Source organism: Lissotriton helveticus, chromosome 6 (assembly GCF_964261635.1).
Source record: "Lissotriton helveticus chromosome 6, aLisHel1.1, whole genome shotgun sequence".
In the NCBI taxonomy this organism is placed as follows: domain Eukaryota; kingdom Metazoa; phylum Chordata; class Amphibia; order Caudata; family Salamandridae; genus Lissotriton; species Lissotriton helveticus.
The window spans coordinates 1682008109-1682031369 of record NC_136067.1 but is presented as its reverse complement, the minus strand read 5'-3'; positions in this window follow the sequence as shown (position 1 = coordinate 1682031369).

Here is a 23261-nt window from a genome sequence, read left to right as displayed (position 1 = left end):
TTAAAATGCATGAAGTAGATCACTTCTCGTGTCCCACAATGATTAATTAGAGACACAGATATGGTGATCTGCTGGAAACAATCTTAAATAAATCAATAATTTTTTATGCAATCTTTTTTCCTAAAAGTAAAAAGGGATGTGTTAAAAAGAAAAAAGTAAACATATCACAACCATTTGTTAGGAGCAGACAGTGTCCCCTGGGATCACTGAATGCTGCTAAAAATGTTTTTATCCACATGCACAAAAGAGAAGGGGTCAATTGGGGATCCTTTCTCCTGTCTGACTGGCTTACCACCTCCTCTGAGGACTGAAATGCAATAACAAAACATTAATACGTTACTTAAGGATTCGGTATTTGGAAGGGATACTCTTTACATGCCCCTACCAGTTCAGTATTTACTTACAAGCCCAAATTGTGATTCGGCAGAGGCTCCAATTTGACCTTTGCTGCAGTAAAATTGCTTTGCACACATGGGCCCTGTTCCCTTATTCAAGGCCTTAACAGGGCAAGCCGGTTTTTCTGCTTATTTATGTTCTTTTACCAACGTGACATCTCTTTACAGATTTCATTTTGCCTTCAGACATTCGGGTTAAACCAGTGAGTGCCTGATCAAATACGTTTTTTACTCAGTGACCTGTTTTGACCTCATTGAATGGTTTCTTCTGTGGGATGCCTGTCACCTCCTGCCACTTGAGGGAAATTAGATCCATAAAAGCTATTTATATCTTAACTGTTTTTGGATTCTACTTGTGTGTTTCTTACATTCCCTGTGATTAATAGTTGACCTTGCTCACTCTACAATAGAGCAAGCCAAGAGAGACTTTGCTATTATTCTTTGTCTGTGAATTGCTGAATTATGGCTATATGGAAGCCACTCTGCTGTTTAACACTTACCATTGCTGTAACTGTGTTTCGTTTTTTATGTCTTATACTAATAGTCCACATTGATTTATGGTGATTTAGACATACAGTCGCCCACATGTTTTGAACTTTCACGTTCTTGGAAGTGACTGAGTAGGGGCAAAACCTTCAGTTTTCATTATGAAAACAGAAATTCCGACCTAGGTGATGAAGTGACATGTAGCTTGTTCTTTGAAAAGGTTGCATAGATAAAGCATCTTCGCAATGCAGTCCTTCCCGAAAATGTCAGTGTGCATAGATTTTTTAACAGTGTACAGTATGTATACCGAGTCAATAGCAAGTTTGTTCGGTATCCTGCCTCCAAGGATTGTAAGGTTGAGATGAAGTCAATATATAGATCTAAGGTATATGGCCAATTAGAGCAGTCTAGCAAAGACATGAGCCTATTTTGTACAGGCAGTGCACAACTTTCTCTATCACCACTGGACAGTTGTGTATTACAAAGTTCCCAAGTGACATATTTCATACGTTTAATCTCCTCTGACCAGACTTTTTCTCCCAGTGGGAAGGATGGGAAATGGAACCCTCATTTTCATTCCTTTCCACCTTGGCGGAGAAGCATTTCCTTCTAAATTTACTCTCAATTTCATTAGGGTATTTCTAGGTGTAAGAAGTAAAGTCTGACTAGGCAGAATTCATGCCTTCTTCCATAATGAGAAGAATATATAGAAAAATATATGCGGGTCCACATTTGGAGCAGTCATCAATAAGGAGAATGGAATTTTGAGAATAATAATTGTGCCCTCCTATAAAGTATGAGACACACAGATTGTTCTTTTACTCACCATGCCACCCCAGTTTAGACCCAGCCCTATGCAAATCAGTATTGACCCTGTGCCTCATGGGAACAGTCCAGCCCGAACTGCCAAGCCAGGTCTTCACTGGACCGGAAACAAGCATTTCGGTACAGGTTTCGGGGCATCACCCCTCATCAGCCAGGCTAGCTTGAATTCAGTGGCACAGTGAGCCCAGGACGCACGTCTGGGCATACTAGGAGCACTTAGGGCGAGAAAGCGAAAGACACACAGATGATGGACAGAATGCAGAGAAAATCAAACATTCAGCCCCAGTCAAGAGATCTAGGTTAACTCCATCGTTCTTTTACTCACCATGCCACCCCTATAAAGTATTTCAAGTTCATCCCTCAACACACAAACAGCATTTTGAGGGCCTCTTTACAAGTTGGACAGAGCAGAATTACTGTGGGAACGTCTTCTCCAACCAATTTTATCAACTAGAAAAAAACAGTCAGTAAAATCACGTGATGCTCTGGCTACTATACCAGCCAAGCCTCTCTCCCTGTCCCTGCCAAGTTTGTTTGGCAAGGGGGGATCTAAGTCAGTACCCTCCCACATTACTCCCCCACCCAGGGCCTCTTTTTTCCTCTTCATCCTACTCTCTCTGCTCACCTCTACCCCTACCCTGCACCTGCTATCACATACACCATTTGCTTAGCGCACATGCTACATGTGAGTGTTAAACCCCAGGGAACAGAGGATTCTGTGTGGGTTTACACCCAGTAAAACTGGGTATCCACAGTTATTCCACACTCCATGGTGTTTAACTCATAATTGCACTATACTGGCGGGATGTTATGGCACAATACCAGTAATTATCGGTGTAGAATATGCAACCCACCAGAAGTGTTCATCTTGTAATGAGGGCCTACGTGTTTAATGTTAGTGAATGTGGACATTGGAAAAGTGTTCCATAAACTTGTGAAAAAATCAGTTACAGAGCCAACAAGCAATATTAAACATTGGGAGGCACCTCTTGGGGTTTGGGAACCCACTCCAGCAGAGGCCTGCTGGATTCAGGCATTGTCATTTGCGGGTCCAGTGCAACAGGTTGTTGTGTCTCTGTGGCTCAGAGAAGGAGGTCAGTCAGCTGACCCTTGGAGGCACTTCCGCCTAGGATGAAAGGTGCTGGTCCAATTTACCCTCTCAGGAAGCAGAGCAGGCCTCAAGCAGCAGGGCAGCAGGGTGTCCTTCTTTTGTAGTATCCACAGGTTCAGGAGTGTACTAAATTGTGGGTCTTGCGGTCCCATATTTATACCCGGTGCCTCCTTTGCAGTGGTAGAAGCTTCTGGAGTTTTCCACTATAAAGGTGTCTGTATTTTCCTGCCTCCCTGCCCGATCCCAATCAGTTGGGGGCACAATGGGAAAGTGTGAAGTCCTTTGTGTGTGAGATGAGCCGTGCCTTTGAAGTGCAAGTGTGGTAGGTGACAGTGACCCCATCCTGCCAGAGATGGCCCAGCCTACCAATACCCAGACCCTCTCTTGTGACACTGTCTGGGAGGACTACACAAAGACCAGCAGCCAGCTACACCTAGTCATGTAAACCAGGATACAGGCTGCAGGCACCAAATAGTTAGAACAAGAAAATGCCAACTTTATAGAATTGTGACTAAATCGACTTTACCATCAAAGAGGGTTTTAAATTGCAATTCCTCACATACCAAACTTGACTTTCCCTCCTGCTCCCAATCAAATGTTATCGCTTATTAAATGTAATAGGATAATCCAATGTTATCCTATGGGAGAGGTAGGCTTTTTCTAATAGTTAAAATGAATTTTAGAATGTTTTACTAGCAGCACATGTAAAACCTAAAAAGTACACGTCCAACTTTTTAAATACAATGCACCCTGCCCTATGAGCTGTTTGGGAAGGCTAATATATATTGAAAAGGAAGGTTTAGGCCTGGCAAAAGGTTTATTTTGCCAGGTTGAACTGCGCCCACGGACCTGGAACATGTTTTAAAATGCTAGTGAAGTGGGTCGCAGGTCCATCAGTAGCATTTAATTCACAAGCCCTGGGTACATGTAGTACCACTTTACTAGGGGCGTACAAGTAAATTAAATGTGCCAAGTGTGTTAATTTCACCATCTTTAAAGGAGGGAACACAAGCACTTTAACACTGGGTAGCAGTGGTAAAGCACACGAGTCGTAGATGCCAAAAACGTGTTCGGAAAAGAGGAGGCGTAAAGGCAAAAATGTATGAGGCTGACCCTGCAGAGAGGGCCAAGTCCAACGCTATGATTACTAGATTTGTTTGGAAGTAGAACAGTCATCCCTTTATTGACTTAAACAGGACCTTGATAAAGTTATCAAAACAATTGTGTGCATTTGCCATGCAATAAGGAAAGGGCTTTGAGCCAAGAAGATCCAGCTGATCCGTTCCAAATCTAATTGTTTAGGATCTTATGCTCTGTCCTAGTCTCAACAAATTATGTAGTATTTGAAGATTTTACTGTAACTTTGCATTTTGCTGCCAAAAACAAGGATCAACCTGAAAATGACTGACTAAAACTAGCAAAAAATTTGGGATTGTGTATCTGTTGTGCCTTCAGTGGTGATGATCGACACATCAGTATATAATTAATGAGCTAAAGATGTGGACAAAAGAGATAAAGTTCACATAGTTGCGTAGAGAATTGCAATTTAGTAGATAAATTAACTTCTGTAATTTGAGATTATATATATAAATATATAAATGCAAACTTCTGCTTTGCTTCTGCTTAGCTTGATGGAAGCGAGAGCAGGAAACCTGCTCTCGCTTCCATGAAGCAAAGCATTATTGCTTTTAGGAAAAGGGAGCTGCATGTTAGCAGCTCCCTTTGCCCCAAAGCAATACCGGTTCCCGCAGGAGGCGGGGAGCCGGCAGGGACCAAGGGTGGCAATGGGGCTCCCCCCATGGTCCCCAACTTGAGGGCTGACCCCAGGGCCAAAAGTGGCCCAGGGTAGGGGGGCCACAAAGCCCTCCTCCCGGGGAAAAAATATTTTTAAAAGGAATGCCGGTCCCGGAAGATGGGGTCCCCGGGCCATAATTGACCTTAGGAGGGGGGGCCACACCCCCGTACTCATTATACATTTTTTTTTAAAGATGCAATGCTCCGGGGATGTGGTCCCCGGGGCCATTATTGGCCTCAGGAGGGGGGCAACGCAGCTTCCCTCAAAAAAAAAATGCTGGTCAGCCTTGGGGAATGGGGTCCCCAGGGCTAATAGTAGCTCAGTGAAGGGAGACCACGCGGCCTCCTACCCATTTAAAAAATAAAATGCTTAGGCCTTGGGGGATGAGGTCCCCAGGACCCAAAAAATAAAAGAAGGGGTCCACACAGCCACCTTCTAAAATTATTTTAAAAAAGAGAAGCGGGCATCTCCCTGGAGGCCCTGCCTCCTCCCTGCACCACTTTGCAAATGTGCCCCCTGGTGCATTCTAACTTGGGGGATTACATCCCCTTCATTCCTGAGGGTCCCTGGGGGACAACTAGCCCACCAGGTACCTCCAGTAAGCCCCACACAGTGGGATTTCTGAGAGGTGATCCAAGGCCTCGCCCCTTTTTACACCAGTCTACAAACGCACCTCTTGGCGCACTGCTGGTGGGGATATGAGGTCCCCTTATGCCCTGAGGAACTCAGGACACATGTGGACTTCATCCCTGAGCAACAGTGCGCCAGGAGTTCTGTTTGCAGAGTGGTGTAAAAAGGGTGTGTGGCCTTTGAGCACTCTCAGCAAACCAGCTGTATGGGGCTTACTGGAGGTAACAGGAGGGCTAGTTGGCCCCCAGGGACCCTCAGAAAGAAAGGGGACTTCATCCCCCAAAAAAGAGCGTGCCAGGAGGCGCCTTTGCAGAGTGGTGGAAAAACGGTGCATGGCCTGTGTCACCTCTCAGCAATCCCACTGTATGGGGCTTATTCGTGGTAAGAGGTAGGCTAGTTGACCCTAAGGGCCCCCAGCAGCGAAGGGGACTTCAATACCCATCCAAGAGTGCACTAGGGAGCGCGTTTGCAGAGTGTTGGGCAAAGGAGGCGTGACCTGCTATGAAAACTTAGCAATCCTGCTGTGTGGGACTTACTGGGGTAATAGGAGGGGTAGTTGGCCCCCAAGGATCTCCAGTAAGTCCCACACGGTGGGATTGCTAAGAGGTCTTTGGAGGCCACACCCCCTTTCTCCACCACTCTGTACACGCGTCTCTTGGCAGATTACGGGATGGGGGATGAAGTGCACTTTACTCCTGAAGGACTTTGGGGGCCAAGAAGCTCTCTTGGTACCTCCTGTAAGTCCTACGCAGCGGAGTTCCTAAGTGCTGTTCGGAGGCCCAGCACCCTTTCTCCACCACTCTGCAAATGTGACTACTAGTTAAAGAACCATTTGCAGTGTAATAGTTTTCGCATTTGCGTGAGCTAGAGCTATTGGTATTGTAAATGTAAATGTTTTTTACTAATGTTTCTTGGTATAGAGTGGATGTAAGTTGTGTGTAGTGGACTTATGTGGTATGTTGTGCAGTGAAATTATGTGAATAGAAAGTATGTGGTATTTAGTGTATAGGAATTATGGGGAGTGGGGTGTGTTTTTGAAGAGTAATTATGTGGTATTGTAGTCTGTGTTGTGGAGTGGCAACCTCAAGTTTAGTGTTCCTCGTTTCCATAGAAGCTAAACTATAAACTCAATGAGACACAAAAAAGAAGGAACCACTGAGGAGCACTTCTGGGCCTCTCTTGCCTCCTTCTGCATCTCTCTTGCCTCCTTGTGCATTTCTCTTGCCTGTTTCTGCACTTCCCTTGCCTTTCTGTGCCTCTCTTGCCTCTTTCTGTATTTCACTTGCATTTTCTGCACCTTTCTTCCTCTTTCTGCATCTCACTGTCTTCTTTCTGCACTTCACTTACCTCTTTCTACAATTCCCTTGCCCATTTCTGCACCTTGCTTATCTCTTTCTGCACCTCAATCTTTTGCTTATGCACCTCTCTTGCCTCTTTCTGCACTTCTCTTGCCTCTTTCTGTACTTCTCTTGACTCTTTCTGTACTTCTCTAGCCTCTTTCTGTACCTCTCCTGCCTCTTTCTGCACCTCAAGTGCCTCTTTCTGCACTTCCCTTGCCTCTTTCAACACTTATCTTGCCTCTTTCTATACCTCTCTTGCCTCTTTCTGCACCTCACTTGCCCCTTTCTGCTCTTCCCTTGCCTCTTTCTGCACCTCACTTGCCACTTTCTGCTCTTCCCTTGCCTCTTTCTGAATCTCACTCTCTTCTTTCTGCACCTCTCTTGCCTCTTTTTGCACCTCACTTGCTTCTTTCTGCATCTCTCTTGCTTCTTTCTGCATCTCTCTTGCCTCTTTCTGCACTTCTATTGCCTCTTCCTGCAACTCTGTTGCTTCTTTCTGCACTTCTCTTGCCTCTTTCTGCAACCTTCTTGTCTCTTTCAGCACCTCTGTTGCTTCTTTCTGCACCCCTCTTGCCTCTTTTTGTACCATTGTTGCCTCTTTGTGCACTTCTCCTACCTATTTCTACATCCCTCTTGCCCCTTTCTGTTGGTTTCTTCTCCACTGCTCTTGCTTCTTCCTGCACTCCTTTTGCAAATTTCGACATCCCTCCTGCCTCTTTGTGTACCCCTCTTCCTTCTTTCTGCACCTCTCTTGCCTCTTTCTGCACACATGTTCCCTCTTTCTGCACCCCTTTTGCCTGTTTTCGCAACTCTCTTGCCTCTTTCTGCAGTTCTCTTGTCTCCGTCGCACCTCACTTGCCTCTTTCTGCATTTCTATTGCCTCTTTCTACACTTCTCTTGCTTCTTTTTGCACCCTTCTTCCTTTTTTTGCGCCCTTCGTGCCTCGTTCTGCTGTTCTTTTGCCATTTTCGGCACACCTCCTGCCTCTTTCTGCACCTCACTTGCCTCTTTCAGCACCCCTCTTCCCTATTTCTCCACCTCTCTTGCTTTTTCTGTATCCCTCTAGCATCTTTTTGCTGTTTTCTTGCCATGTTCTGCACCTCTTTTGCCTCTTTCTGCACATCACTTGCTTCGTCCTGCACTTTTTTTTGCTTCTTTCCACACCTCTGTTGCTTCTTACAGCAATTCTCTTGCCTCTTTCTGCATGTCTCTTGCTTGTTTCTGCACCTCTCTTGCATCTTTCTGCACCTCTGTTGCTTCTTTCTGTACCCCACTTGCTTCTTCCTACACCCCTCTTGCCTCTTTTTGTACCCCTCTTTTCTCTTTCTGCACCTCTCTTGCGTCTTTTTGCACCCCTCTTCCCTCTTTCTGCACCTTTCCTGCCTGTTTCTGCACCTCTCTTGCCTCTTTCTGTACCTCTGTTGCTTCTTTCTGTACTTTTCTTTCTGCACCCTTCGTGCCTCTTTCAGCAACCCTACTGCCTCTTTATGTTCTTGTCTTGGCTCTTTGTGTACCTCTCCTGCCTTGTTCTGCACCCCTCTTGCCTCTTTTTGTACCTCTGTTGGTTCTTTCTGCACTGCTCTTGCTTCTTTCTACATCTTACTTGCCTCTTTCTGTACCCCTCTTGCCTCTTTCATTACCTTTCTTGCCTCTTTGTGCATCTCTCCTACCTCTTTCTGTACCCCTCTTCCTTCTTTCTGCACCTCTCTTGTCTGCACATACGTTCCCTCTTTCTGCACCCCTTTTGCCTGTTTCTGCAACTCTCTTGCCTCTTTCTGCAGCTCTCTTGCCACCTTCTGCACCCATGGTGTCTATTTCTGCACTTGTATTCCCTCCTTCTGCACCTCTCTTGCTTATTTCTGTACTCCTCTTGCTTCTTTCAACACCTCTTTTGCTTTTTTCTGCACCCTTCTTCCCTTTTTTGCAACCCTCTTGCCTCTTTATGCTGTTCTTTTGCCATTTTCTGCACCTCTCCTGCCTCTTTCTGCATCTCACTTGCCTCTTTCTGTACCCCTCTTCCCTATTTCTCTACCTCTCTTGCTTCTTTCTGTACTTTTCTTTCTTCTTTCTACACAGCTCTTGCTTTTTTCTGCACCTCTCTTGCAAATTTATGTATCCCTCTTACCTCTTTCTGCATCCCTGTTCCCTCTTTCTGTACCTTTCGTGCCTGTTTCTACACCTCTCTTGCCTCTTTTGGCACCTTTGCTGCTTCTTTCGTCACTTCTCTTGACTCTTTCTGCACCCCTCTAGCCTCTTTAAGCACCTCTGTTGGTTCTTTCTGTACTTTCTTGCTTCTTTCTGCACCCCTCTTGCCTCTCTCTGTACCCCTTTTGCTTCTTTATGCACCTCTCCTGCCTCTTCCTGCACCTCTCGTCGTTTCAGCAGTTCTCTTGACTCTTTCTGCACCTCTTTTGCTTCTTTCTGCACTACTCTGACTTAGAAGTAGCTTTAATCCCCCTGCCCTCTTATGTACTAGGGCCTTACAGAGGAGGTCATACCAATCACAGGAATACCCCAGCCAATAATGTCCCCTAGTGTAAGTAGGTGTTTTCACTGTATTCTAAGTGTCTTTCAGCCTAGCACTGGCTCCCGGCCTAGTTAGTCAGAGTCAGTTGCCACCAGTCAGCAAAAAGTTGGGCCACAAGCTGACTTTGCAACAAGGCCTCTTTCTGCACCTCTGTTGGTTCTTTCTGCATATCTATTGCTTCTTTCTGCACCTTTCTTCGTCTTTCTGGACTTCGGTTGCCTCTTTCTGCATTTCTCTTGCTTCTTTCTGCGCCTTTCTTCCTCTTTCTGCACATGTCCTACCTCTGTAAGCAGAGCTAGAAATTAGCATTTAAACATCCTTTGAAATTCACTGAATAAACCATAGGTTTCAGGGACATTATAGTTAGAAATTACCATTTAAAAAACCTTTGAAATTCACTGAAAAAAAAATAGGTTTCAGGGACGTTATAGTTAGAAATTAGCATTTAAAAAACATTTGAAAGTCACTGAAAAAACCACAGGTTTCAGGGACTTTATAGTTAGTTGGACATTTCACTCGTACAAAACCGGAGAAATTTAGCATTTGTCATTTGAGATGTCATCAGTGATGTCACTGACCATGTCATGAGTGATGTAATATGTGATGTTATCAGCAGTGCATAGCGGGGGCGCAAGTTATAGTTACCTCAACTAAGTATAACGGCCGAATTTCTCTGGTTTTGTACGAGTGAAATGTCCAACTACCTATAACAGCCCTGAAACCTGTAGTTTTTTCAGTGAATTTCAACGGTCTTCTAAATGCTTATTTCTAACGATAACATCCCTGAGATATATATATATATATATATATATATATATATATATATATATATATATATTCACTGAAAAAAACATAGGTTTCACACCAGTTATAGTTAGCTGGAAATTTTACTCACATAAAACCATTGAAATTCCCAAGTTATAGTTAGTTGGACTCACTATAACTTGCACGTGCAATGCACTGCTGATGACGTCACATATTACATCACTCATGACATGGTCAGTGACATCACTCATGACATCACTCATGACACCATCCAGTGCATGTGTGTCTTTTAAAAAAATAAATATGTGTTATATATGTATATGTAAAAGTTGATGGAAGAATAAATGTTTAAATAAGTGTTTACATGGATGTTTTTTTTAAATAAATTGATTGGTTAACTGGTTTATTAAGTGTATCTTAGTGAATACATATATTAGAGAGTAATGTTTAAATATTTAAATATATGTATTAGTGTTTCACTTTGTGTATAAGTGGCTGCATGGGTTGGTGAGTAGGTACATGTGTATGTATATGGGTTATTAAATGTTTTTCTTAGTATCAGTATGAGTGTTTGTATGGTTTGGTGGGGGTATTACTTAGCACATAGATGCATGAATGACTGACTCTCTCTTTGTATGTGTTTTGAAGACAGCATATGTGCAGGACTGTATGGGTGGATGAGTGTGTATATGTGTGTGTTAGTGAGTGATTGACTGTCTCACTAGTGTCTTTATCAGTAACTACATATGTTTTAATGTAGTATATGTGAATATTGATGTATATGAGTGAGTATATGTGAGAGTGAGGGATTGTAAGAGTTCCTGTTTAAATAAGTATGTGTTTCTATAAGTGATTGTTTAATAGAGTAAGTATGTGTAAGTTTCCTTAGAAGTAAGGTGGTAGTGTGTGTATAGCTGTATATGCAAATAAATGGATGTTCAATTGTTTATTTGCATGTGTGAGTATGTGTGAGAGTATCTTTTGGATGACTGTCGGTGTGTAACAGGATGTATAGGTGTATCACTACATATGATGAGTGAGTATATGTATGAGTGACTACATAGAACTGTTGGTGAATGAGTGGATGTGTATATAGATGGTGGAATTACTGAATTGGTTGTTGTAACTGGTATGGGTATCTCCATTTTTTTGAAAATGTTACTTTTTATTTTTGAAAATGTGTTTCAAAGGTTAAATTTCAGTGAAAGGAGGTCTGTCACTCTGTCACAAGGATGGTGTCATCAGTGATGTCATGAGTGATGTCACTGACCATGTCATGAGTGATGTAATATGTGACGTCATCAGCAGTGCATTGCACGCGCAAGTTATAGTGAGTCCAACTAACTATAACGTGGGAATTTCAATGGTTTTATGCGAGTAAAACTTCCAGCTAACTATAACTGGTGTAAAACCTATGGTTTTTTCAGTGAATTTAATAGGTTTTTTAAATGCTAATTCCTAACTATAACTGGTGTGAAACCTATGGTTTTTTCAGGGAATTTCAATGGTTTTTTAATAGCAAATCTCTATAGGTATGAAAAGTAATATTTTTTATAACGAATTTTATATTGTATAATTATGTAATTATTTTTTTTATTTTTTGCCCTGGGGCGCTCCCGGGGCGCGTACCGGTGAACGCACGGGTAAGCGCAATGTTACGGCGTGCCCTGGGGCGCGTACCGGGGAGCGTCCCGTTAGCGCTATTGCCGCGATCGAAAAAACCACATCGTGACGCGTCGCGTAAGCGTGATGTATCGCGTTGCCGCGCAATGTGTCTTATGACGCGCTTCGTAAACGCACCCGGAAGCGCTCCGCTGCGCGGCCCGGTGCGCGTAGCGTAAGCGCACCGGAGCGCGTAACGTAAGCGCACCGGGTCATGTGTCGGGTCATGTGACCTGAAAATAACACTTTTCATTGGTTCTCATAATTTTTTTTCTCCAAATGATGAAAGCCCCCTCCTTTTTTCCTCATTCTAACTTTCTTCATTGAGAGAGCAAGAGCTATTTTTGATCAGTGCAATGGCATCACTTGTAGCTGCAGCTGGTGCACCCCCACCACCACCACCAAGAAAAGAAGGTCCACCACCACAGTTCCTTGGAGGAGAAGAAGAAGAAGAGGAAGAAGAGGAGGAGGAGCAACAGTCAAGGCGCTTCATGCGTGAAGAACCAAGACAAAGGCATGTTAAAGTGCACTATGTTTGGCAATTCTTTTCCATCCCTGAAGGCCAAAAAAAGGTGAACGCCCCCAAAGTCACCTGTCTAATTTGTGGCTCAGTCCTCTCCAGGGGCAAATTTGTTACCTGACATTCCGTAAAGGAATTAAGACCTGGCTTTTCAATACTTAACATGCATGCTCATATCCTCTTAAACTTAGCTCACCTTCTATTTGCTCTAGCGCCGGGAAACCTCCGGGTAGCTGCGCGCTCAATAAATGCAATTATAATAATAATAATAATAATAATCCCCTAAAGAAATATTCATTTGGTAATTTTACCATGATCCGCCACATGGAGAGGTTTCATCCTAATAACTTAGCCCACGCTGAACTACAGGAACTTCAGAACAACCCACCCCCTGTGGCCAGCACCTCCTCTACTGAAAACTCACTTTCTGGTCCTGAAGCACGCCAAATGGTGCCAAATATACAACCAAAATTTGGCACCATAAAACATGTTTGCATTTTCTGTGGCAAAACATTATGTTATGGTGAACTTAGTGTCACCTTAATAAATTATGCTGTGGACAACCACCAATGCAACAAGAAAAGGAAGCACTAATTCTTTTCTTTTTTTGCTCCTGTTGAGCCATTTCCACTTCCCTGACAAAAAAATATAAAATTGTTCAAAAATACCAAAAAAATGTTCAGTAAAATAATAAAAAAAATATAAAACAACAAAAACAATTTAAAAAAAGTTCTTTTTAGAACTACCTCACATTTATAAAATGAAACCTATATTTTTAAAGGATCTCTGTCAATTTTTTGTCCTTAGGGTACGCGTACCGGGGCGCCCCCCCCCCCCCAAAGATTTTTTTTTTTTAATGAAGCAGTGAGCATGAGGAAAGGACACAAACAGAGTTATGTTAAGAGAAAAAGAGCTACAAGATGACCACAGAGGGATTGTGTATTACATAGTAAAAAATACAGAATGTGTAATTGGATGAAAGTGAGAAAAGTAAAATGACTAAAGGAGCAAAAGAAAGGAAGAGAGAGGAAGAACACTAAAGTAGAGATAGTGTGAGACTGTGATTGGTTGTTAAAAGAAAAAGAAAGGACAGTAAAAAATAGAGAATGAAGGGTAGTGGCGGAACCACGATAAATGAAGAACGATGAGGGAAAGTGAGAAAAGACCAGGTAGTATAAGTAAAGAGGGGTGAAAGAGGGAGGAAATTGAATTAGGATAACACATGGGGAGTGACAAAGAGAGAGGACAAAGAGAGTAAAGGAAACAGTACCTGAATGGGTTTGAGTAAAACAGCAAAAAAAGATAAGTAATGCAGTGTGTGTGACTTATAGGGAGTCAGTGGGTGTAGGTCGCGGTGTGGGTGTGTAAGGTGTGTCTGTGGGTGTGGCTAGGTGGGGTGTTTCAGTGTGGGTGGAGGTGAGGGTGTGTGAAATATGTGTGAGGAGTGTATGAGTGTGGGGTGTATATGTGTGCAATGTATGTGTGTGTATGGAATGTGTGTGTGTGTTTGAGGAGTGTGTGTGGGAGGATTTTTTATGTGTATGAGGTGTGTGTGTGGTGTGTGTGGGGTGTATGTTACAGGTGTGTGTATGTGTTGGAAAGGGGATGAGGTGTATGTGTAGGAGTAAGGTAAATAATTAAGAAAAAGATAATGAGTGAAGAAGCAAAGGAAGGGAACAGAGGGTAAGTGAAGTAAAGAAAAGGGATTGAAAGAAGTTGAATATGGGATGGGAAATCGGAAAAGGGGAGTAAACATGTAGAATAAGAATAAGTGAGGGAAGCAGAGTAAAGACACAGGAGTGTGGTAGATTGAGAAAATGTTAGTGAGCTTAAAGCAAAGGGTGATGACAAACTACATTTTTTTAGTCATACTTACCATATAATAAATATAACTTTAATTAATGTTTTAACTACACTTTGTATCTGTGAAAGAGAGAAGAAAAAATAAGTTATAATTAGTAAAATATGTATTTTAAATTAAAAGATACAAATGAAGAGGTTAAAAATCATAACGCTCTATTTAGAACTAAAGTTAGAGTGAAGAACACAGAAAGGGAAATAAACTAAGGTAGAAGGACAAAAAGACAGAAAAAGAAATAGAAGAAGAGGAAATTATAAAGAGTAAGGCATATAGATTCACTGACAAAAAGAGAGAGAAGAACAGAGAAATGAACTGAAGGTAAGAAAGATACTAAAACAATGTGAGTTAGCAAAACTAAATCAGGAAACAGAAGTAAGTAAAAAGATAATGACTGAGACAGAAAACAGTCTAATTAAGGATGCATTTAGAAGAATGAGGAATAGAAGATAACTGAGAGTAAGTGAAGAACAGTCATAGAGTGAAAGGATGAAGGGAGACAGGATAATATACAACGATTGAGGGAAATGGACTGAGGAAGTTATAAAGTAGACACACTAAGACAAAAACTGAGTGAGGTGGAGTACAATGAGTGATAAAAGAAAATGAGTAAGCGAGAAAAAAGAAGGAAAGAGAGGAGAAGACGACTAAAACAGTGGTACTGAGAGAAAATAATTTGGTGATGAAAGTAAAGAGAAGGACATTGAAAGAAAGGAAATGAGGGATAGTAATGGAACCAGAGTAAAAGAAATGGGATGAAGAACGATGAGAGAGGAGCAGTGAAGTTGTTGTAAAAGAAGTGATAGAAGGTAGATAAACACAAGTGAAAATAACACAAGTAGAGTGAGGCACTGAGGACATAGAAGTAGTGAACGAAAAATAGAGAGAAGAGGTCAAACGTAAAGAGCAAACAAAGATAAGCTAGGGAGAGTGGGTGATTTATAGTGATAGAGTGCAATAATACTGCTGAGTGAGTAAACAGGAATTACTAAAAGAGCAAAGGAGGAAAATACGGAAAATAGAAATAAAGCAGAGAGACTGAAAGCTGAAAAGTTATGCAAGGGAGAGACGGGATACACACAGTTGAAATGAGAATGAGGGGTTGTCAAAGAAGTGGAGTAAGGGAACGGGGGTTACAGAGAGTGAGAGAAAGACATTATAAATGAGTAAAAAGAGCTGAAAGAGGATGGAAAAAGGAAAGTAAGTGTCACAGAATGGGAATACAATTTAATTTACACAATCCAAAGTATAAAATAACTTGTAGAACATGTTACATAGTTTATTTTTTCTGTTCTCAGAATATATTGAATTTCACTTAAAACAGTGAGTTCAAATTACTCATCATATGACAGCGGGAAAAAAAACACAATCTAAAAGATTGTGTTTTAAAAAAAATTAAATACTGACAAATGACAAATGTACGCTAAAGTTAGATTGACTTACTTTTCCTTGAGGCCAAATACTGTATCATGGTGGTCCTTTTCTCGTTGGAAAGTACTTTGCTGTTCACTTAAAAATCCATTTAATCGACTTTCTATAAGAAAAGCTCCAAGAACATCTGAAATATTTTCAATATTTTCATATACTCCTTTTTTTCAGTCATGACTCTTTACTCATTCCTGCACCTTTCCATTTGGCCAAATAGTGTCAGATGTATGAGTATATGTTCAAATTAATTCTAAGGCACTCTGAAATGACCTTTTTCCCGACGTTCTGAAAGAAAGGCTCTACAACATTTTCACAATATTTAAGTATTTGTAAAACCATCTCTGACTCACTCATGTTCGTCATTTTGTATAATACTAACATCACTTACTATGACATCCACTTACAGTACCTATATGACAAGTCAATTTTCTATATTGCCTGGATCACTTTTACTCAGAATATATTTTTAAACAGCAAAATAACCTTTATTAACTGCTCCCGTCTTCATTAGCCAATTACTTTTACCTAAATTTTGGCTGTAAAAACACTAGGTATGAATTTATAAAGCCAAAAGGCAAACGTTGTTTGAAAGTCAAATGAGTGTCGTTACACTGGGTCTAACCTTTAGAAGTTTTTAAATAGCATGTGTAATGCCCTGATGTTGTAGAAGGACCATCATGAAAAATAATAGCTGCAGTTGCAAAGGTTCTTCCTGATATCGATAACTGAGAAGCCACAAAATTTTTAATAGAAGTTGTCAATTTAGTTCCATCAGGTCTACATCGTTGGAACATTAAAATGACATAGTGGACATAATTTTGTAGAAATAATGTGGACTGCATTGTAGACTTACATTGGGTACACACCATATTGTGATCCGCTGCTTTAACTAGATTATTAAAAGACACTGATTTGCAGTCTGGTAAAGTCAAATATATAAATCTTTCAGAGTCTATTCTAGTACTACTTGATGAAGCACAGTTATCACAGTCATGTTGCCATTGATAAGAAAGGTTAAAAATATTTTTTATATCTACTCCTTCATCTTCCAATACATCAAACATATACATTAAAAATTCCTGACAATCCTGCTGAATTATCTGTGAAAATTGATTTTGACCTGAACATATGTCTACAAGATTCCTAATTTCTGAAACACTTTCTATTTTTCCTCTATCACTACTACATTTCTCTAACACAGAATTCAATAAACAGCACAATGTTTGTTCCCGATTTTCGACAATCTGTTTTTGTAAATTTTGAAGAAAAAAAACAACATTGACTACTACATTAGCATAGCAGTTGACACCAGCACTGTTTTCAAACTGAAATCCAACAACATCCTCAACAGAATCCTTTTTCCTTCTGCTTACAATTACAGTTTCATCTACTTTTTGTCTTTTTGCTACTACCTCACTGCAATTACTCTCATTTCTTCTTTTTCGGCCTACCACACGTTTTTCAATCAGAGGATATTGAGGCAAATGTGGAGCATACTCTCTTCTTAACCTGTTGTATTCTTTAACACAATCTAGATCAGCACAAATCTTTGTTTCATCACACTCAATCAAGTACAATCCTGATAAAGTTCTGACTCGTGATAAAGCCACATATGCCATACCCTCTTTAAACACAGAACTTCCAATGTTCACCAAAGCACTATCTACACTTAAACCTTGAGATTTATGAATTGTCACTGCATATGCCAAACAAATAGGAAACTGTTTTCGGCGAACATATAAGTCTTTCACGAGCAAAAATCTAGCTGAACAACGACAAATTTGTTCTATTTCATCAATGCCATCAAATTTAAATTTTATAATTTCAATTCCATCTCTATTTTTGTAATTCACAAAACCAACAACATGACCCATTGCTCCATTTACCAGACCTCTTTCAACATTTAAATTCCTTCGCAAAAAGACACGACAATTCAAACACACATTCAGAGTCTTTTCAAAACCAGCAGTTTTAGATATACTCTTCTCTAATGAATCCAATTTTGATTTCAAATTTTCAGACAAAACAATTGTTGCTCCCATATGCTCTATTTTATCTGTAGCTTCCAGTTTCACTATCTCTTCATTTTCTAAATTTAACATTTTGTTGTTGAACATGGAACATTCTTTCAGAGTTGGCATCAAACATATGGCAGATGTCCTCTCGTTAATTTTCTTAAAAATATTCTCTGGAAGAATGTTTTTATTTGGGTACAAATTTGAAATTAACCGTCCATGTAAAGCTTCTGTCCCTTGCTGACTTATTTTTCCTACTCTTACGTCTTGTAAAATATTTTTATAATCTTCATCCTTTGCCTGCCGCATATTTTGAAGCAGTTCTGCATATTTGAAGTTTAACCATATATTAACGTTTCCAATGCTTCCTAGGCACTTCCTGGTATCTTCATGCATGAGCATTTTGAACACAGTTTGTCCTTTCACTGGAGTCAACTGCAGAAGATCTCCAAAAACAATAATATGTTTTCCTCCAAATAAAACATCATAGTCTGTTCTAAGAATTTCTTGCATTCTCAAATGCACAAAAGCAAGCATTATATTTGACACCATGCTTACATCATCAATGATAAGAAGTTTCATTTTCTTCAGGACTCTCGAAACTTCGGAACACGCATCTCCAGATAGCTTGTGATATTGCAATTTGTTATCATGCTCCACTGGCAGCATCAGTAAACGATGTAAAGTAATCCCTTTAATATTATGTGCTGCCAGCCCAGTTGGAGCAGTAACAACACAAGACAGCGGTGATTCAGTCCTTTTCTGCAGATAAGATGCAATTGCTTTAATCAGAAAACTTTTTCCAGTTCCCGCTTCTCCACTTACGTACAGTCGGACAGGCTTAAATGATGTACATGAGCACTCTTTCTTCTCATGACTCAATCCATGTTGAACCTGTTCTGTGACTTCGTCATATATCAGTTTCTGCTCAACGTTTAATTGTTTCAGCAAATCTTCTAAATTAATTACATCCTCTTGAGCTTGCTCCATAGCTCTTTCCACCTCATCCATGGCAGTGGCAGCTTCATTTTGGATAATTGGTCCTCCTAGTGGATCCTGACTCAATGAAGCAGAACTCTGACTGCCTTGAGAACTGTCTCTCGCAATCTCTGCAGCAATTTTTGCTTCTTGCTCTATTTCTTCATTCAACATTTGCAGATAATTTGGAAAAACAGGACATTCTATGGTATCCTTCGTAGCATTAAAAGAGTCTTCATAACAGAGAAAATCTCCAAGTAGTTCCTCTTCTTCTCGCCATGGTTTAAAGAGTTGCAAAAGAGCCAAATAGTAAAATTCTCTTTTGTCTGGATTTTCACAACTTGATTTTCGATGATTAATCAAATGACCTTTTCTCTGTTTCACTAGACATCCTTCACATCCAATGACAGCATATATTCCATTATTGATATCTTCTCTGATGTTCCTCTTATAAATATAGCTTTGAAGAACTTCATAGAGACAAACGTTCTCAAGATGAGGACTTCTATTTGGATAGTATGTATCCAACCTGTTTGTCTTCAAAATATCTGTACTTTCTGGTTCTTTCTACGCCAAATACTCTATCTCTTGTACAGATTTCAAAACTCGATTTCGTGTTGCAGCAAGACCTACACTCACCCAAATGATGGCTCTAGATTTGGCATAGAGACTTGCTGACGACAATCGGTCAGAACATTCATATGCTCCAATTTCTCGATGCGACAAGTTTTAGGGAGACGTACTAAGGGTCCAGTGTACACTTGGAAGTGTAGTCGTATTTGTAGTGTGCGACAGGAATCAATTGATTTGTTTTGTAATTTCTTACGTACATATAGTAAGAAAAGTCTAAAGCAGAAAGTGAAGTTGTTGCAAGACTTAGATCCTTGCAGAGTGAGAGAAAACACAGGTTTGCAAGGGCATTCACTGGCTTGTCTTTCTAGAAAAGTCTGTCAGAGTGTTTTTCATCATTTTAGGATGTTAGCAGTGCATCATACCAAAATGAGGAAATTAGTGAGAATGTTGTATTATGCAAAAAGTCCAGCACTTAAGCTTAAACAATTAAACAGTGCTCTTTTGCATGGAACTGAATTAGATGTGAAGAAGATTTGTGAAGAAATTGAGATTTGTTATTTTCGTGAAAAAGAGGACAGTGTAGAAATTGACACAGCAATTCAAGGTAATGTGGAAGACAATGTACAGATTTCAAATACAGAAAAGTTTGAGCAGGAAATTACCAGGTTTAAGGTGAAATCAAGTGAAAGGCCAAATTTTACTTGTGTGTGTTGTCGACGAAGTCATTATAAGCATCAAACTAGATTAGTTGATTTATATGTAAAAAGTGAAAAGATGAATAATTATGAGTGGAAAGATTTTGCAACTTATTTGTGGGTGGAGAATTGTTTTGATTTGACTTCTGATCAGCGTATTTGTAAATATTGTTATGATAAATTAAATCAAAACAGAATGCCTGCTAGAGCTGTTCATAATAATCTGGAGTTGGTAGACATTCCCCGTGAATTGATGGATTTAAATACATATGAGTCTATTTTGATTCATTGTGTCCATCCTTTTCAGGCAATTGTTCGCATGGAGCCTAAGATAGGGAAATTGACTCCTACAGATTTGCAGAGAGGATTAAAGGGAAGAGTTGTTTATTTGCCCCTAGATTTAGTCGCAACCCATTTTCCTCAAAATCGTGTTTGACATCACATTTAGGAAACACAGCACAGGTCCTATGTACAAGCATTCCATGACATTACTGAAACCTCACTATTTTACAAAATACAATACCTCTATGCAAACAAACTCAATATGCTTCCTACACTGAGTTAACACAGGTAACATCATTGTAAAGAGTCAAATTTATTTCTTTAAACATGCACACATTCTTTATTCCTTTTAAAAAATGTAAAAGCCATTCAATTTTCCCAAAATCGTTTTTGACATCACATTTAAGAAACACAGCACAGGTCTTATGTACAAGCAGTCCATGTCACTACTAAAACTTCACAATTTTACAAAATACAATTCCTCTATGCAGTAAAAACTTTTTACCAAGCATTATCAAAAAGCATGACACAAAGCAACATTAAAAAACCACAATTTGCTTCCAAATCTTCTCCATAGAGTATACAAGTCTCTATGTATATTAAATGAATCATAACTCACCTTTACAAATGCTCTAGGAGATTCACAACAGTGTCAGATACACACCCAATATTTCTTTAGCAGAGCAAAAGGTATGTTCTCCAGCCACTGGAACCATTAATGGCACAGAAAACCTCTAATTGTACACACATATTCCTCATGGTAACCAATCAAAACTCTTCCCTCTCTATTTTCAAATCAACACCCTTCCTCCCCTCAGCCCTTTCTACCTGTTACCATAGCAACTCCCTCCTCACTAAGCTCCCAGGGTTAAACGTTTATTCTACAATGTTGCAAATCAAATGAGCAAGGGTGTTTGACCACTCAATACACCAGCTTATCTGGTGCAATGTTTCTTTAAATAACTTTTTTTTAACCATTCAAATTACTTCTTACACAGAACACAACCATGCACCCTATCTTTCAGTTTTCAACTATCTCAATCTACCAATCATTGCTTGTGATTCAAGAGCACTGAAACTCCACAGGTTTTTTTTGCAAACTCCTACTGTTCCAACTGCCATTTCCTTTCTACACTTCATCTGACTGCACCAGAACCTCCTCTCACCATGTATTCTGTCTGGATTATTGGACATAGCTATATCCACTGGGCTCAAAGGTATGCAGCTACCAGAAATTTTCACAACCTTGACTTACCAAATGTGAAGATTAAATGGATTGGCCAGAGAGGATTGAAATGTCACCAATTGATACCATTGGTGAAAACCTTTTTGCATTTGCCACACCCTGACCTTTTAATTGTGCACTGTGGAGGAAATGACTTGGGCACTTTGACTGGGGTAGGTCTGGAAATGCTTTTAAAGGACACCTTTGATCAATTGATGGCACTTTTTCCTCAAACTGCCTTGGTATATTCCAATATATGCCAAAGGCAGAAATGGAAGTGGTCCAATCAATTTTGTCCACAATTTGAGAAAGCACGGAAACATGTGAATAAATCTGTTTCTGCTTACATGAGAGACTATGGAATGGGTTCAATATACAATAATAACTTGCGTTACAACATGCAAGATATCTACAGAGGAGATGGTGTGCACTTTTCAGATGAGGGGAATAGAATATTCCTCCTGAATTTAAGCCTGTGCATTGGTACCTACTTGTAGGTACCTAAATCAGCCACAGAACCCAAAAGCCCTTTTCAGGGCTACCCTATCTCTGATCACTCCAAATGATTATCTTTTTCTAACTTTTTTCACTATTTTTCACCATAGTACGCTCCCCGGTACGCTTCCCGGTGCGCGTACCGGGCGCTCCCCCCACGAAAAATATATATATTTTTTTTTTGCCTATTTGGGCCTCCTAAGACCCCCTCAGAAAACCTAGAGGGTCAAGGAGTGCCTACGATGCCTCCTTATACCCATTCCCAACGTTGTTTGTCCTCCATTTTCTGTCTTAAATCTACCAAAAACAAAATGGAGGACTGCCGTAGCGCTGCCAGTACGCGTACCGGGGCGCGCACCGGGAAGCGCTCTAAAAAAATGTTAAAAGTTATTTACATAAAACCCACTGGAGACACTTTCACCAAATATAGAATAGCTCATACTACATACCAATCCCTACCATTTTCCCAAATTCAATGGAATTCCATTGAGCCATTTAGCCTGTAGACCTCTCTAAATACCCTGAGGTAAATTACTTCACAAAAACACATCTGAAGTGTTAGAATTTACAACCAATTAAAATGTTACTTTCATTTTCTACTTTTTTTCCTGACATTTGATTGGTTATGTACATGAATATAAATGAAAAATGAGAGGGAAACACGGCCATTTTGACTACAACTACCTGAGGTACATCTTGAAAGGATTTTCGCATTTTGTCTTCTTCACCTCTCTGTAAAGTAAGTTGATAATTTGTAAGGGGCACTTTAAGTTAATTTGTAAAAACGTTTTCTAATAATTATTTACTGTCCCTCTGCTATAGTTATAGATAGAGATAGGCTCCTCTGTTATATTTATGGATTGACTTAGGCTTCTCTGCTATAATTATGAATTTACTTACGCTTCTTCACAGGCACTTTTTTATATTTCTACTTCCTGCCTGTTACCATACACTGCCCAAAGTTAACTTCACTGTTAAAAAATCAAAACTACCTGTCTGAACTTAAACCCAACAGTGCCATATTTCTACAGATTTTTTTTTTAATGCAAATTTCAGCACAAAAATGGAAGGAGAACAAAACGTTTCCTTTGAAATTGTCCTAGAGATGAACAATGAAGAAATCATTGAACCCAATGACTTGGAATTCATGGATGAATCACGGGACCATGAACTTCTACAATGTGTAGAATCTGTGGATTTGTTAATTCAATATGAGGACGTTTCTGACAGTCACATGATAGAAGTTATGTTTAATTTAGAAAAAGAATCTGAAAAATAAATGTATATTTAATAATTCTAAAATTGTTTGAGACATTATTCCTTTTTATATGTAATTCTTAAACTAGTACCAAATTGATTATAATGTAAAGTCAGACTTATAGTATACTGTGCAACTTTTTTGTGTTACATAGTAATTTTGCTCATAGATACTTCCTTTCTCCCACTATATTATCTCCAATGTGTATTTGACATCTCTTTTTCATCTCCTGCCTCCATGTTCTTTCTGCTTTCCTGACAGACTATGGTATGGATTCCATATACCACAATAACTTCTATAACAACATGCAAATTATCTACAGAGGAAACGGTGTACATTGAATTTAAGACTCTGCATTGGTACCTACATGTTGGTACTTAAATCACCCACACAACACA